The 15,684-nt window shown below is 36.2% G+C and overlaps 1 pseudogene; it reads right to left on the minus strand.

Moving 5' to 3' along the window:
- Nucleotides 1-5,392: 5,392 nt before the first annotated feature.
- Nucleotides 5,393-11,539, minus strand: LOC107817397 (sister chromatid cohesion 1 protein 3-like; annotated as a pseudogene).
- Nucleotides 11,540-15,684: the final 4,145 nt, after the last annotated feature.

Here is a 15,684-nt window from a genome sequence, read left to right on the forward strand (position 1 = left end):
GGGGAGATCGGGGCTCAACCAAACCTAAGGCTCCCTCCACAGGCAGCAACAATGTTGCGTCTAACAACAATGATCGGGGGAGGAAGCCTCCCTCAAGATGACGTCATTGCGGCAGACCACATTGGAACAATGAGTGCCCACATGCACAGATGAACGCCCATCAGACTTTTGATGATGGGACTGATGACGACTCAGACGATGCGGATCAGACTGAACCAGTAGGTGCCTTCAATGCAATTGTTGGCTCCATTTCTGAGGCATTAGCAGAGACTAGTGCTGGTATCCGTAAGAAGAAAGACCCATGTCCAGTCACCAAGAAAGGGAAAAAGAAGGCGGATGACGAGACTCCTCTTAAGCACGAGAGGACCTTAATGTTTGTTGAGATGAAGGTGAATGGCAAGCCCATTCGGGCCATGGTAGACACGGGTGCTACCCACAACTACTTAGCCTCGACTCAGGTGGAGCGCCTTGGTCTAGTTGTAGGGAAAGGTAGAGGCCATGTCAAGGCTATCAACTCACCTCCCCAGCCAGTGGGTGGAATAGCCAAAGAAGTACCGGTGAAGCTTGGCCCTTATGAAGGAAAATTCAACCTGCGCGTGGTGATCATAGATGACTTCGAGTTGATAGTTGGATTGGAATTCCTGAGGCAAACCAACACCATGCCTGTACCGTATGCTGACATGTTACTGATGATGGGAGCAAACGGGACCAAGCCCAACATTATCCCGTGCATGCCCATGAAGATGGCCGTTGAAAACATCTCGGTCTTGCAGTTGAAGAAGGGGGTCAAAAGAAATGAACCCACGTTCCTGGCAACTCTCTGCATTGAAGATGTAGAACGCTCCTCGGGTCCCATTCCTAAGCCCGTAAAGGAGCTACTACTAGAGTTTGAAGATGTCATGCCACAATACATGCCAAAGCGACTACCACCTAGGCGCACTGTGGACCATGAAATTGAGCTGGTGCCGGGCGCGATGCCACCCGCCCGGATGCCTTACAGAATGTCACAACCCGAACTCACCGAGTTTCGGAGACAATTGACGGAAATGCTAGACACAGGGATTATCGTGCCCTCCAAATCCCCATACGGGTCCCCTGTGCTATTCCAAAAGAAACATGATGGTAGTCTACGACTCTGTGTGGACTATCGGGCTCTAAACAAAATTACTGTGAAGAACAAGTACCCTATTCCGCTAATGGCAGACTTGTTCGATAGACTGGGTGGTGCGGCGGTGTTCACCAAAATAGAACTGAAGATAGGTTATTGGCAAGTTCGGATTACAGAGGGTGATGAGCACAAGACGACCTGTGTGACAAGATATGGGTCGTACGATTTCCTGGTTATGCCATTCGGCTTGACTAACGCCCCAGCTACGTTTTGCACTTTGATGAACCAAGTCTTCCGAGAGTACATTGATGAATTCGTGGTGGTCTACTTGGATGACATTGTGTTATATAGCCAAACATTGGAGGAACACCTGCTGCACTTGCGGAAGGTCCTAGCTCGATTGCAGGAGCATGAACTATATGCGAAGCTATCTAAGTGCTCCTTTGCTCAAAAGCAAATTGACTTCCTCGGACATGTCATCGAGGAAGGGCGGATCAAGATAGACCAGCAGAAGATTCAGGCAATCACAGCTTGGCCGCCGCCTAAGGATATCCACGCCTTGAGGGCGTTCCTTGGTCTATGCAATTTCTATTGGCGATTTGTGAAAAACTACTCCCTCATTGCAATACCATTGATAGAACTCCTCAAGAAGGTCATGCCTTGGGAATGGGGACCCAAGAGAGCGGAGGCCTTCAACGCATTGAAAGCGGCTATGTCTAGTAGTCCCGTCTTAGCCCTTCCTGATCTGGCCAAGCCATTCGAAGTACAAACAGATGCATCTGACTATGCCCTCGGTGGAGTCCTGCTACAAGAAGGGCATCCTGTAGCGTATGAGAGTCGGAAGCTGAAAGATGCAGAGCAGTGCTATGCCGCCCATTAGAAAGAATTACTGGCTGTCGTCCACTGCTTGCGCCTCTGGAGGCACTATCTGCTGGGGACCCCGTTCGTGGTCAAGACAGATAACACAGATGTTAGCCATTTCATGACCCATCCGAAGTTGAATGGTCGACAGGCCAGGTGGCAGGAACTCCTAGCTGAATTCCACTTCAACCTGGAGTACCGAAGTGGGAAGACCAATCATTTTGCTGATGCGCTCAGTCGGAGAGCTGATCTAGCATCGGTGTGCCTACTCGCCACCCTAAGGGGGAGCGAAGTAGCCACCTCCATCAAGGACCAGATACATGATTTACTCATCAAAGATCCTGCTGCACAGTATTTGGTTGATTTGGTAGGATAGGGAAAGACTCGCCAGTTCTACATGGAAGATGATTTTCTGAAAGTGAAAGGGAACCGACTTTATGTTCCTAAAGGAGGAGATCTGCGAAGGACTCTTCTGGCTGAATGTCATGATACTCTGTGGGCCAGCCATCCTGGTGAAGAACGCACCATGGCGTTACTTCGTCGTGCATATTATTGGCCTCAAATGGTCGATGACGTTGCTCAGTATGTGAAGATTTGTCTAGTATGCCAGAAGGACAAGTCAGACCGCTTAACACAAGCGGGACTCTTGGAACCACTAGCTGTCCCAAAGAGACCTTGGGAAAGTGTTTCCCTGGATTTCATCACCGGATTACCCAAGGTCGGAGATCTAACAACTATCTTGGTTGTGGTAGATCGGTTTTCCAAGTATGCTACCTTTATTGCTGCCCCACAATATATATCAGCAGAAGACACAACTCGACTCTTCTTCTCTCATGTCGTCAAATATTGGGGCATGCCCAAAGACATTGTTAGTGATCGAGACTCACGCTTCACTAGTAACTTTTGGACCCAACTCTTTAAGTGCCTTGGGTCGAAGCTGAGTCACAACTCAAGTTTTCATCTGCAATTTGATGGCCAGACGGAGCGGTTCAATGGTATGTTGGAGGAATATCTCCGTCATTTTGTAACCGAATCGCAGAAGAATTGGGTGAAGCTTCTGGATGCTGCTCAACTGTGTTTCAATTCACAAAAGAGCTCTAGTACAAACAAAAGCGCTTTTGAAATTGTTACCGGACAGCAACCGCTACTCCCACACACAGTCAATGCACCAAATATGTCTAAATCTCCTCGAGCTGCTAGTTTCTCAAAAGAGTGGAAGCGAAATTTGGAGATAGTGCGGAGCTATCTTGTCAAAGATCAAAAGCAGATGAAGAGGCATGCTGATCAGAATCGTCGCTTTGTTGAATACCAAATAGGAGATAAAGTGATGGTATAATTTCCAAAGCGTTACTTATTTGCGGGGGTCCATGACCCTCGCCTATTGCAAAAATACATTGGACCCTTGTCCATTGAAAGGCGCATTGGGAAAGTTGCATACGGGTGGATACCCCAGCTTGGTGGAAAATTCATCATGTCTTCCATGTCAGCCTCCTGAAACTTTTTCGGGAAGACACGGAGGATCCTTCAAGGAGCCAGCTCACAATACCCAAAATTCGAGGGCCCAATTCAACCGGGAAAAGGCGTGTGAAAGCTATCCTTGATGATAGAGTGATTCATGCCTCAAGGAAAGATCACCAAGAGTTCTTGGTGAAATGGCAGGGCTGTGATGCAGAAGAGAACACTTGGGAGAGGGGAACAAACCTCAAAGCCTACAAGAGCCTAATTGAAGATTATCTTGCAAGTAAGGCGCCGAGGACGTCGCCAACTCAGGTGGGGGAGAATGTCATGGACGGCTTTTCAGCCGTGCCCCATGACCCCTTGGGCGCGCCCCGTGGCGTTCTAGCAAGCCTTCCAATGCCTAGCACCACGGACGGCCCCGTGGTCTTGGCCGCGCCAAGTGACAAGCGCGCATGTGCCTCTGTCGCCCCACCGATATCCCTCGCTAACGCCCAACCGCAGGCAGATGCCAACAGCGCCGCGCGCGCAGACCCTGATGCCAAAGACTATGCTGCTGACAACGAACCTGTTTCTGCCTTATAGAAAATTAAGTCTTTTTCATTGTAAATATAGAGTAGTTTTATTCCACGTACTTCTATTATGTTTCTCTAGCTTAATCAAATCTAGTCTTGTAGCTTTGGTTTATTTTTTTTAAGTATTATTAGGGAGGATCAAGCAATCAAACTTTCTAGCAAGCAAACAATTCTCTGTACTGGTGTCTCTCCCCCTCGACACCGCGTTGCCTTTCTGTAATAGCTTTCATTAATGCAATCAAGCTTTCTTTCATTCTCAATTCTCATTCATGTTCTCTCAATTGCTCTTGGCATTGGTTTTCCCGTACGGCACTGACAATCTAGTCTAGCGTACGGAGGGGACCTTAGTTGGTGGACAACAACTGTACTGACATCAGTTACTTCGTCTTACGTCGCCCTTCCAAGGAATCTCATGAAGGCGTCGCGTAACAGTACTTATGTCTCTTTTGCCGGGGGCGCCTATGGTGCAATAATTATCGGGTGCACTTTTACAAGTAAAATTGGCGGTTGAAAACCCACTTAGAACGGTCTTGTTTTCGACACGTAGTAAACTTATATGTGTGTGTGTGTGTGAAAATTACTAAAATTTAAACAAAAAAATCATAATTTTAAACTTATAATTTCAAAAGTATAATGGGGTCAAATATAAATTCTAGATGCACCTCTTCACAATAGTTTACACATTCTCTTAAAATCCTAAATCCGCCTATGTACATGCCTAGCTATGACAGAAAGTTGACTGCTTTTTGTATATGCACTAATGACGATTGAAATTTGACTTAATCTCCCTAGCATGCATCTTAAATTTATATTTACCAGGTCTTTACACCAAACCACATCAATAAAGCACGATTAAGTGAATTAGTGATATAAAATACATATTAATTAATCATGATTTAAACAAAACAACTTTATTTGCAAACACGTGTCAACATCCAAAATAAACATTAAATGCAGATAAATTTTTACCATTAGCTTTTCGTTCTGATTTGTAAAAGTCTATATATGATGTACAAGACCTGAACAGTGAAATTATCCTTAATGTCCTCGAGGAAAGGAACATTATATGGATTTTTTTTGCAGCAAATACTTTAATTTGGTGGACTAGTCAAATTGAGATAAATCAGATTACGTCTTAAGTATATGCTTCTCTTCTTTTCCCTGCTCAGTTACATACAATGCAGCTTAGAAAAATGACATTATATAATCACTATAAAAATAATAGCCGAAAAATATATAAAATTTGTATACTTTTTGTATATATATACATTCTATATGTTATATACAAAAATCATACAAATTTTATGCACTTTTTTCGGCTACCAAATATAAATAGTTTCTAGCACGGGCTAAAAGTGATAATACCCCAGTTAACGAAATTGGAGAAACTCTAATTGATTAAACCTGAAACTTATTACCATAACTATTTACATTTGTGTGTTAAAATATTCCATATAATTTCAAAAAAACATTTATATGGGCTAAGTCTAACCTGTTACTAGCAGATAATATACAATGGAATCTAATATAGAAACTGTGAAAATAATAATTTAAAATCAGCCATTGATACTCCAAATAATTTTGACAAAATGGCTGCCACGGTTATCCATCTTCATATAGTTACTGAATGCTGTATGTCTGTGCAATGAAAAGGAACAAGACTGCATTTAGATTTGTTAGAAAAATAATCAAAGAAAAGTCAGTCTAGGCTAAAGGCCACAAATAGTCAAAATAGTAGGAGCTTATTAAAAAAATAATCAAAAAAGTTGACTCCTGCAATGATGCAAAGTGCACAGTAAATTTAACTACTACAGTTTACAGAAGGAAAACCACATTCAGATATGTCAGAAAAGCAATATATACATGCATATAGAGGCGGATCCAGGATTTGAGACTTATGGGTTTCTACCGTAATTTCAAGTTAATATGCAATAATAACTGGGTTCACAGTTAGATATTTTACAAATATTTAGTGAATTTCTTAATATAAATACAAGGTCTATGCAAGAGTTATTGGGTTCCCGGGAACCCGTATTCAATGTAGGTCAGCCCCTGCATGCATACATATACGCGCGTGTGTGTGTGCGCGCGCTCGATTTAGAGGCACAATAAGGCCTATTATCCTCTTCATTGACAGGTTAAAGAATAAGCTATTAAGAAGACTGCATCTTTGATTTCTTTAAACAGTAGAAATACTGCAGTAAAAAATAGGACTAAAATCTTACCTCTATATATAGACACAATAAACTCAGCTTGAAAATTGTTCCGTCAGTTTGAAAGTAACTTTCAAAGTTATATCACCATAAGGTTCATTTTGATTTGCATCGACAAGTCCACAATTCTCCAACACCTAGAATCAATTTCCAGAAGGAAGGCAATAAGTAAAATAATACAACAACAACAACAACAACAACAACAACAAAAAATCCAGTGAAATCCCACAAGTGAGGTCTAGGGAGGGTGAAGTGTACATTATCCCTACCTAATGAAGGTAGAGGTTGTTTCCGAAAGACCCTCGGCCCAAAAGAAGTGAAAATGAAACAATAAACAGACAGTAACAACAACCACGTAAGTAGACATGAGCACAAATGAAGATACGTGCAACAACAGCTATCTAAGAATATGACACTATAACAATATATTCAATCTTGCTGGAAATAATAACACAATATGAAATAGCAAGGGGCTAGGCATAGAAAAATACAAGACTAGGACTAATACTACAGGGATGCTTAGATGAAACTCTAGACTGCCTGTCAACCCACAACACTAATCCTCGACCTCGACATACTCCTATCGAGGGTCATGTCCTCGGTAAGCTGAAGTAGCAAGGCAATAAGTAAAATATCTTTTGAAATAGTTCCTCAAACAATTGATAGAAATTATGCTAAATATGATCATTGGCTAAGCAAATGATGCATATCATATATGCAACTAAAAGGCAACAAAGCATATATATACACCTTTTTCTTGACTCAATCAAACACACAGTTAAAAATGATATTAGTAGTGTAAGAGCAATTAAGACTAACAACAGTCTCAAAGAACATTCGGGCACATATTTTCCTGTTTTTGCCTTCTAGAATTGTATTTGCCTTCTAAAATTGAGCCACAGCTCTACAAACATAATATTAAAAGAATATCCCGCAACGTTAACCAATATTATGAAAAAGAATTTTTACCATGTGTTACCTTGTTCTAGCAGATAATGTGTCAAACTCTGGTGTTCCCCCTTCATTACTTGATAAATAACCAACTTCAGGAGTTCCTGGAAATCCTGATTTTAGTATATATAGGTATATATACAAGCTTCAGGCACATGTTACATCAACAAAACCGAGATATTTATGATGCCACAGGCATAGCACATAAACTTGAACCAACATTATCCAAATTACAACCAATCCTTAAGCTTAAAAAGAAAAAAGAAAAATAGAGGTTCTTAGCTCACCAACGGGAGTCCTGTCATCTTGGTCCAGAAAACTCAAATCCTGCATCAGCATTTATCAATTTATCAGGTGGAAAACAGGTTCTGAACTAAGTTTAATAGTCATTTTGGCTTAACAAAATTTGACCATAAAGATGCATGTAATAGTCAAGCCTTAAATGAGAATGACTACAAGAACATTCAAATATGAACCATAAATTTTCACTCACGTCGAAAGTAGAACTAAATACTAGCCTAAAATAGAGCAATATAAGTCTTCAACAATAAATAAACAATGAAAATCTGGAGCTAATGAGATTACTGTAGATGATATTAATCTGCTGAAACTGTTATCTAGATATGTAGAAATGTAGATTCGTACTTCACTATTTAACGGGGAAGCAAGCATGATCGAACATACCCCAGCAGAATTATCAAACTCAGGAATATCAGACAGAATGGTATTCTCCACATCTAGTCCGTCTCCGTACCATGTTGATGGGGTCTCCATATCAGAACCAACACGCCCAGTAGATGCTGCTGGGTCCGGCGTGGCATTTGTGGAGAGGAAATGAATTTATTCGGTGAAGGAAAAATTTCAGACAACAAATTGGTGCATGCAAATTCTTGATTATCACGTAGTCTTTCTGTTTCAATCCCAAGATCATTCCCAGGTAGAGGGGAATGGTTGCCACTGGGTTCTACATGATCCTCTAATGAGGAAGCGGTCTTGATTTTTGCTGAAATGAAGTCTTCCTTGTAGATGTTGCAGATATCATTATGTACTCCTACAAAATTACAAAAGCTGAGTTTCCGGTGAAGATAATTCAGACATGAACATATAAGATAAAAAGCTTTATGATATATACACCCACCGGTTATTAAAGGCTCAAATAACATTCCATCTTTTGTATGTCTCTTGTTTAGTTTCCATATGTCCAAAGAAAACAACGGAGCATTCTTTCTCCGGCGTTTCAATGCACTGGTATCATTTAGTAGCCTTCCAATTTTACTGTAGTGTTGAACATGATACACATTGTCAGAAAGACTAATGGTTTGATGAGAAATCTATTTATTAATCAGATGATAATACATTAACATACTCATTCGACAATACTATATCATCCTCATCAATGAGTAGCATTCGCTTTCTTCTCCTTGCTTTTGGCTCCTCAGGAGGTGGTGTTGATTGAAGTACTAAATCAGGTGACTGATGCCCTGAATATCCATGAAAACGGAGAGTTATGCATGACATATATAATTTGAGTTTTAAGAAATAAGACTCTTTCACCCACCAAAAGATATCTGTGGATTAGTGAATTCTTGAACCTCTGCTGAAGTGGCAGAAGGTGGTTAGTCTCGTTCGACCATCTCTTCCACGACTAGGCTTGCACTTTCCTTGTCTTTCATGATCTGTTCCTCCAGAACTTTATCTGGTTCCATTACATCATTCCATTGATCTGACCATAAGGGAACATCCTCAGAACCATGATCATAGACAGCATCACGCATGATTTCAACTTCTGGAATATCTTGAGGAATGTCATCGTCAACAGTTCCTCCATTTAGTGCTGCCAGATTCTTAGGGGGGAGAATTTTGGGATTGAGCAGGAGTTCCATCTAGGTTTGATGGATCAGAACTGCAGCATCAAAGAAAACATTTATTCAAAACTTGGCAATAAATGGAAACAATCTACATTTATAGTCAGTCAATTAGATCCTTACTCTGTCTCAATAGGCATGGCACCTAATCCAGAAACTTCACCCGATTTTGACAAACTATTCCCTATGTCCTGTAAAAACGAGCTCTTAATCAAAATTACGTTGTCACTGTAAGTGAATAAATCTAAAATTCCCTGCAAACATGAAGCAAAAGATAAACCTACCTCATCAATGAAAATAGCTACGTACTGATCTTCACACATTAGAACTTGATCTACGTGACAAAAAATTTCATTATTAAGAATATCAACACTAATGAAAATGAAACAGAAAAAGGTGTTATTAAAACAGGAAATAAATTAAACAACAAAATACATACCTTCCAAAGTTGTCTCTTCGTAACTTTTAAGATGAGTATCTCCAAACCTGGAAATCAAAATGCATGTGTGACTTCCTACAGACACTAGACTACTAAAACCAAAAAAGTAATTGATATGCAAGGTTACCTATTCAGGTCAAGATCATCATCAAAAACGACACCATCAAGTTCAAATGTTTCTGGCAAAGTGATGGAGTGGTATGGTGCATGCATAGCATCTTCTGGTAGATTGAGATTTATAGACAAAAAGGCCTTTCTTATACCCAACGTTCTGCAGTCTTGGAGAAAGTATTCAACTTGCTTTGAGTATATCCGAACAACTCCAAGTAGAAGCTGGGCAGACCATCGTAGTGCAAGGGGTACATCCGGAAACATGATGAACTTTAGAAATAAATTTAAACAAGTAGCATCAGTATAACTGAGCAAACTCTTACAAAAAACTATAATAAGCATATCAAAGCTACTGTTATATAGTTATGTAGAGCAACTTAAGTCAAACTGTTATACATTCTTTCTTGCTTTTTTTTGAAATCATGCTTTAATCACAAGATTCACAAACAGCAAACTATGAGTGGAATAAAAGCTTTCTATAAGATATCAGCAACGGAAAGTGATGACACATTCGGAGAATATCAACTCTAGTAAACGATAAAGAACATAATAACCTATTACGATGAGTCTATGAATGCATCGCAATCAAGCTATTAAGAAAGCATCAAGAACTAATGAATGAAAACCAAGTGCACTTGGCATATAGCCCATATACCAGAGAAACTAAAGAAACATTTGAACTATTAAAAGTTTAAGCATACATATGTGCATGATTAGTCTCTCAACCACCTTCGTCTTCAATTATTAAACTACAGTAAATAAATCGACCTCCTTCGTGGTCGATCATCAACCTGTTGTTCTTTGTCGATCATCAACCTATTGTTGATAATCAACCTCTTTCTTGGTCAATCATCAACCTATTGTTGACAACCAACCTTCCATCAACCAATTGTTGATAATCAACCTTCTTCTTGGTCATTTGTCAGTCCATGGTCGCTAATCAACCTCGTTCTTGGTCGATTATTAACCTCCTTGGCGAAAAAAATTATATGTGTCTAAATAGCAGGGACATCAACCTATGGTCGATAATCGACCTCCTTCTTGTTCAATTAAAGTCATGTTCTTGATTTCAAACTTAAGGCAAGAAAAAAGAAAAAGAAAAAGAAGGTCTTTTCATTAGTTGAAGACTTAACCAAATCTTTTCTAGTGTGTCTATGTTAAAGTTTCATACTTTTATTTTACGCTTAAGAATACTCCAACCTCAAGAAAAAGGAGAATCTTTAATGTAAAAGAACAAACCTTTATCTCACAAAAAGTCCCAAACTGATACCAGCAAAACAAGAATCAGATAACCACATGAATTTAGAAGCAAAAAATAGATAAAAATTCCCATAAGAAAGAATAAAGGTTATATATACACTTAGCAGTTAGCAAATAAGAAGGGGCAAATTTGCAAGGAAAATAAAACACATTAGAAAACACAAAATTATAAGCATGAAAAATTAAATAGAAAAAAGAGTGAGCGAGAGAACAAACCAACAGTAGAGGGTATATTAGTGGAAGCATAATGAGACTTCTTCAACCTGCTTTGAATAGTCGCTGCCTGCCATACGGTCGATAATGGACCTTTCCGCCCCAAAAGCGTAAGCGAATAGAACATTCTCCGGCGATCGGCGGCGACTTTTCAGTTCAGGTTTACGGTTTGTAGGGGAATTCTAGTATTATTATATTTGGTTAATAGGGTTTTAAGGTTTCGAGAAGTTTATAGGGAACGCGGGAGATTGAATGTGGCGCCAATAGGTATGAGTGACGCTTCGATTATTTACGCAACTGCCACAGCTGTTTTAGTAGCTACGATTAACGACATCGTAGTAGTAGGGCAAATATTGATCTCATTATTGTGATTATAAGGGTGTTAATGCATCGATCAACCAGTTATTCCCAAAAAAAAAAAAAATGTAGTATTAACTTTCCACTTATTTTATTGTGTATAATTAACATTAAATGTTATTAATTTTTCCGCTTTGATTTAGTTCATTTAATTTTCAGAAATTTGTTTTTAAAATGTTAAATAAGAATATAAACGTTTCAAAATTTCTCATTTTATTTTTTTAACTCTTATGTTAAGAGACAATAAATGAAATTGAACACAACCAACTTTCACCTTATTCCTACTTTGAAGATTATTTTATGATTCCTACTAAATTACCTATGGATTATGTTAAATTTGTATTGATACTCCCTATTTGATGGTAATATAGTTTTCAAGTCGATATAAATATAGCTTTTTCTATATGTGAAGGATCAAAAATGCGCTTTTGCATAAATTCAAGGTTAAATATGCTTAGTGAACATTGTAAAAACTAAAATTAGAATTTATCAATAGCTAAGGAATAAATTAAAATTTATCAATAACTGTAGGATCAAAAGTGCATGATATATACCAAATAGGATAAGCTAAATCGACAGAATAACATAATCATGTATTATCTTGTACATTTCTATCATCTATTAAATTAAGGAAAATCTCTACCTTGTTATTTAGAAATACTATTATCTTATCAAAACTCTATTCATCATGTGTAGTTGCAACAAAATATTTCGGGATCAACCATAAAAATGAAAAGATTGGATCAAAACTCTATACAATTTTGGGAAGGTCCTCATATTATTAGAACATATCTTCACACATAATATGATATTTATTAAGCGTATTAGTTGCATAAAGTCAAATTTTAATAAGAGACCTTATACTTTTTCTATTAGTACACATACATACCCATATGCAGAAAAAAGTTAGTGTTGCCATTTTTTCATGCTTATTATTTATAAAATAACATTCTTAAATGATATAGCCTTTAGCTTCACATAGTAGTATTATTATTCATATTAGTAAGAGATAACTTAGATAAATAAGATGTTAGATATGTATTTTTAATATGTTACCTTTGATATTGTTGTAAAAAACTATATTTACTAATATAAACATTTAAGCAATTTAATTCAAAGTTCGAAAATATTTTTACTGTTAAAGAGTAGACATTTTTTCTTTCTTTCTTTTGTCCAAGATATTTTGTACTTTTTTTTTTTACAAACTTTAATATTGTCTAACTTGAAATAAAATCATCAAATCTATTGTTGAAAATTTTTGGAGACATAAATCAAAGTTTTACTAATCTTCTACTTGAGCCACATGTACACCCCTGACATTCTAAATTTTATAGAGTCTCAATTAAGATAACACAACAATCAGTGAATGCGTTATTTAGTTACCAAATGTAAATGAAGTTGGTTGAATAATACATTCACGGGAGAATGATCTATAAATAATTGTTAATCATTAATTTGGGAGGCTCAACGGAACTGGTGGCTTAAAATTAAAATATATTAAAAGACCCTGAATTTTTTTTCATAGAATCCATATAATATTAAGACAAAAAAAAAAAAAACTTGGTTTTGATCTAGTGGTGAGAGAGCAACGTATAATGTGTGAATTAGGGACACGTCATATGGTATTGAACTCTCCCCTATACAAAAATATAGTATTAATTGAAAATGGTAAAAGTGTTGAGCCTATTATCCATCATGTCTTGAACCTTACAACATTTCTCCTGGGGATTTCTTAGTTTAAAAAAAAATGAGATACAAAAGAACTTGCTTTGTGATGTGTGGATAAATCAATTGTGACAAAAAAAATAGCTAATTTAGAGAACCTGAGTTGAGAATTGAAATTAGAAAGTAAAATAGTAAAAAAATGTGAAAAAAGAAAGAAAGAAAGAAAAAGAGAATTGATAAGAAGATAAATACATTATTTAATTAGTGAAAAAAAAGTATTATCCTGTTAACTCATTCAATCCTACCTTTACCAAATTTAAGAAAATATTAGAATTTAAAATATTTTATCAATAATTGTACAAATATAAATTACATATATATTATATAATGATATAGTAGTACTTTATATTTTTTGGGACTTAAATATTTGAGGGACTAAGGCAAGAGGTTCACTTGCCTTACCCTAAAGCCGCTCTTGATTAGAGTTTAACAAATTTTTACAGTTATAAATTAAAAGCAGAAACAACAACATTATAGAAAGTATAGCCCCAACTTATTAAAACAGATAGGAAGAACAGAAAGGGGGCGAAAAATACTATATACTATATTGTATTATTTACCAGAGTGCCACGTATATATAAAATGTTGCTCCAACAATTAAATAAAGACTAGTTTAACTCTTCTAAATGTAAGACTTTATAATTTACTAGATAATAAGTGAATGCAAAATATAATATTTCAAAAAAAAATGAAAAAGAAAAAACTTTTCCAAATCAATAATGAACATTCTCTTTTGAGATACCACTAGTTTTTTTAACCCTCTGAATCTTAATTCCCATATGTGAATTTCAAGCATCCCACGATATATTATTTTCTAAAAGTGTACCCTCCCCTCCCCTCTCCCCCCCAAAAAGATGTGTGACCGTATTGAAAAAGATAAAGCTACAACATCTCAATTAATATCGTACGAATTGAAGTGATGATTTGTAAGATATGTTAAAAATAAGTGGTTTGTTGAATGTTATAAGGCATTAGGAATTTGTAGAACTCTTATTTAAGTTTCACGCATTTTGATTTTTGAGTTTCAGAAATTCTAGTACAATAAACACCCGATTCAGATAAGTATTTACCGTTATAAATTGTGAGCTCGCAATGAGGACCTGAGAATAGCGCAAGACTTGCCAAGAAAGAACAAAGTAGAAGTAGAAGTATTAGTATTTCATTCCTTTCATTTACATGACACTTGATTTTTCTTTTCTAAATTTGTTTTAGAAAAGCTTTTAAAACAATATACACTTAAGTACTAGAGATGGCAATTGGGACGAGTAGGGCAAATTCTTAAGAAAAAATTACAAGAAAATACACATGACTTCATACCATAACAAAAAATAGGAGTCAATTACTCAAATGGTCACTCAAATATCCCAAATTATCTCTTAAAGTCAATTTTCTTTTGTTTGTAACAACAAAATCACTGAACTATCCATATTGCACTCAGAAGATCACTCAACTAGATTTTCCAAATGTTGGATTGCAAATACCTATTTTACCCTCTAAATTATAAACATTTATCTTCTTTTATTTTTTTAAAAACTTTTTAGTGTTAACAACAAAAATTCAAAAATTTATTTACACAATTCAGAATGAAAGAAAATAAAGGTTGTAAAATATATATTCCATACACGTAATATAAAAATAATTATTTAAATAAAGGTATTTTTATAATATACATTATATATTCATGAAAATTATGCTCAATTGTATTATTATGTTTCTACTAACTTTCCGACGACACAAAGTTATGTCGCCGGAAAGCAGAGGGACTATTTGTATAGGGTAAAATATATTATGTTAAATCATGCATGGAATATATATAATATATTTGAGCATAATTTTCAAGAATATATAATGTATATTATAAAAATACCTTTATTTAAATAATTATTTTTATATTACGTGTATGGAATATATATTTTACAATCTTTATTTTCTTTCATTCTCAACTGTGTAAATATTTTTTTGATCCCATAAATGGGGTTTAGGGAGGGTAGTGTGTATGCAGACATTACCCCTACCTCATTTTCTTTCATTCCAAATTGTGTAACAAAAATTTCGTTTTGTGGTTAATACTAAAATTGTTATTACTAACAAATTATTCTTATTAATTTTTTACTATGCTCTATTTTGTTATTCCAGCATTATATATGCTTAAATACTTTTTATTTTTTAATTTATAAATAATATTTATTTATTCAATAAGTAAGTCCATAATGTAAATTAAAAGGAAAAATTCATAATATTAAAAAGTTTTAAAAAAATAAAAAGAAGATAAATATTTATAATTTAGAGGGTAAAATAGGTATTTGGAAATCCAAAATTTGAAAAATTTAGTTCAGTGACCTTCTAAGTGCAATATACATAGTTCAGTGACTTTGTTGTTACAAACGAAAGAAAAGTGACTTTAGGTGATAATTCAGGATAGTTGAGTGACCATTTGAGTAATGGACTCCAAAAATAGCTCATGTTTTTAATTTTACCCGACCTAGCCCATATTGTTCATATTTTGAAAGCACTAGCAAATTCAAAATTTGTGTTCTTATATGTGACGACC

Source organism: Nicotiana tabacum, chromosome 3 (genome assembly GCF_000715075.1).
Source record: "Nicotiana tabacum cultivar K326 chromosome 3, ASM71507v2, whole genome shotgun sequence".
Lineage (NCBI taxonomy): Eukaryota > Viridiplantae > Streptophyta > Magnoliopsida > Solanales > Solanaceae > Nicotiana > Nicotiana tabacum.